A 3,538-nucleotide genomic window follows, 5' to 3' on the forward strand; every position below is an offset into this window, starting at 1 on the left:
CAGAGATTATATTAAACTTGTGGTCTTTGGGGCCCATTGTAGCACACATGTAGGCTTTGGGCTGTGTGTTAGGGTGCTATTAGTCTTTGGGGCATATCTACGTGCACGTATGAGTATTATCAACCCTGTTGGTGATGTACTAATTCCACCATAGCTAAGGCTATTGACGTTGGGAGTATGAACAAAATGGCCCTACAGCAACTAAGGCATAAGGGTACAAAGTTAAGTATGAATGTCTTATGTGATTTGCAAAAGACAGGATATGTTTCAGGGTTTTCAATGCCTCCATTAATGTTTCAATGTTTTAAAGTTTACAAGTTGAAGCAAAGCAAGTTATAACCTTGAATTCCTAAAAGCATTTCCATTTATCAACTACTCTCTAATATATTTCGTATATTTATGTTTATGAACGTTTATTTTAAAATAATAATTCACTGGGCATATCAACTTACTTTTTCAAATGTTTTCCCTCCCCAGGTAGGGGTCAAACTCCTAGAGCCTAGCTTACAACTGCCAGTCTGCCACAAGATAGTAAATCCCTGATAGACCCTGAAATCTGCTTAGGTCTTTGTGTGTTGACTTAGATGGTTTTGAACTCGTGTACATATAATGCGGAAAGGGTAGAACTCAAAGTTTGTAATTATACTCTGCATTCTTTGTTGTGAACTCTGGTTGTAAATATGTATATAAATTGGTGAGGTGTTAACTCCTTTTATATGAAGAGCTCTAGTTGCTCAGAGGCTTAGTTGAAATGCATGAATAATATACATATTTATATTTTGTCTATTGGGGGATACAAGAATAAGGAAACAGGTCACAAGTCTTAGTTAGGCTGTAAGTGTCAAAAGAGGGTTGGTATTTGCTATCTTCACATCACTTTCCAGGTTAATGTGGTAACCTGGGAGGGGGTGTGACAAGTGTTGACTTCGGGACTTAAACAATGAGACCTCGCTTTCTCACTATCCCGAGAGGTACTTTGTTTATGGTTGGACCATGGCAAATTATTCATTAGAGGGCCAGTGGTACTTGGGAGTGTTTGGGGCAAGGAGTGGAATAGTGAGTAAAGAGTTATGAAGTCTAGGGAGTTGTGAACTCTTGAGGCCCATAGTATAAGAAGTTAATAATATATAAAATTGATATTTTTTAGTAGTGGGACCCACTAACTCTTTGGACCAAACAAGAAGTGGAGTTCACGATTCCTACTTCATAACTTATTGGGTCAAACACACTCTTAAGAGCAAGAAGTTATTACAGGGGTAAAATAGTAATTTGACCCAACTATAGTTACAAACAAATTGTGAAAGATTGACTTACTTGTAATGGTTATATCCATAGACACAATACTTTCTACAATGCATAAGAGTGCAACTATGAGTCTTTAGTGGAGTGTCCCATAGTTAATGAATTATGGTTAATTTAATTAATTAATCTCAGATCATTGGAGCTTATAATATGTAGGTTCATTAGGTCCCCTGCTAGCTCACTATGGAATAACAAGAACCAAAGCTTGAAAGAATAATTTGAATTATTCAAATTAGCTAAGGGAAATATATGTATTAATTGTATATGATATAATTAATATAAGGTATAATGTAAAATGATTTATTATAATACATAGTTAATTTTAAATATGAGATTTATAATAAGAATTGTATATCATTTGGGAAAATTAATATATTTGAATTATATTCAAATATTAAAGTCATATAAATAGGATTTATATTAAAATGTAGTATAATATATACATTATAATATATAGTTAATGGTAAATATGGTTTATAATTAAAACTATATATTATTTATGAGAATTAATGTATTTGAATTTGATTCAAATATTAAATTAATATAAATAGGATTTATATTAAAATTATAGGTCATAAATAATATGAATTAGATTCATATTAAAACGATAGGCTATGAGAGGAATGCACGTTTGAGTATGATTCAAATGATCAATTAAATATTGGATATTTAATAAATTAAATTAAATTTATTTAATAATTAACTCACTCCCTTTTACGTAGGAGAGTGGGTGAGTGAAAGAGGGAGTTACAACTCCCTTTCGTGTTATATTCTAACTTTGTATTTTGTTAAAGAGATAACTCTACTCAAGTACTTCTCTCTCAAAGGATTCTCAAATTCTCCAAATAACTAAAGAAAAATTATCACTATGTATTTTTCCAATAGGGAAATTATTTCAAATGGTAAAACTGTTGAAAATATTTACAATATATAGCAAAATTTTAGAACTATTTATGATAGACGTTGATAGATATTGATAGACTTCTAACAGTGTCTATCCATGTCACTAATAGTCACTGATAGAAGTCTATCGTGTCTATCAGCGTCTATCATTGATAGTTTTAAAATTTTGTTATATTTTGTAAATATTTTGATTCATTTTTTTATATTTAAAAACAACTCTTTCCAATATTTCTCTATCCATTTCAAATAAAACCACTCCCACAAGTGAGGTTCTTGCCAGGAGATAGTTGGAAAGGCATTTTGGAGGTGTCTAGTACGAATTGCAAGATTTTGTTTGTGATTAGAAGGCTTGGGGAAGATTTAGAAGAAAATGTCCTTAAAGGTATTAATTCTTCTATCATTAATTTAATTTAATGCTTAATCTATTTTACATAGCATGAGATGCATGTTAATTTTATTTATGTATTTATTTTCATCTCCCAAAATCAATAACAAAAGCAATTTTACGCTTCCGCTCCGAGATTCAATTTCATCATTGGCAACTTATGATCAGCCATTCAACCACAGTCAAATTTCTTTCTTAAATTAAAGTATAAAACAATTGTAATTATAATTTTTTACGTACAATTTTGTTTAAATACCATGAAATAGTGAGTTATCAAAATAGCAAAATTTTGTAGATAATAGCAAAATTATTCTCGTTTGTTAACCATTTTGTTTTTTAAAATTAAGCCTTATCATCCACATTTATTACCATGATTTGCATCTTTATTACGTACAATGGTTGAATTCTTAGCCCGATTCCATAAACAAAATCAACTTTTTTAAAGCTACTTTTTTTAGTTCTCAAAATTTGATTTTTTAAACCATTGTGAAAAGTAGATAACAAAGGAAGAAACTCGGAGGTGGAAGTAGTGTCTATATGCTTAATTTTTAAAAACAAAATGGTTATCAAACATGGTTTAAAATACATGCACCTCAAATGAAGCTAAAATATAGATTATTATAAAGCAGACTAAAATAATTTGCACACCCAAACACATACTATTTTAACACTAATTTATTTTAGCCTATATTATTTTAGTTTGCACCTCAAACACAAAACTATTATAACTAAAATTAAAATAGTTTACACCCAAGCAAATACTGTTTTATTATTTTAACCCTAACTAAAATAATCTACACACCAAACACAAATTATTTTCATATGCACCCAACCTATTATCTACAAACATCCTCTAAATAGTAAGTTATCAAATGAGAGAATAATTATCAAAATAGGTTTAAATACTACTGTAGTGCAACTTGTGAATCCGACAAGGACGCTGTATGA

The sequence above is a fragment of the Benincasa hispida genome, chromosome 4 (genome assembly GCF_009727055.1).
Source record: "Benincasa hispida cultivar B227 chromosome 4, ASM972705v1, whole genome shotgun sequence".
Lineage (NCBI taxonomy): Eukaryota > Viridiplantae > Streptophyta > Magnoliopsida > Cucurbitales > Cucurbitaceae > Benincasa > Benincasa hispida.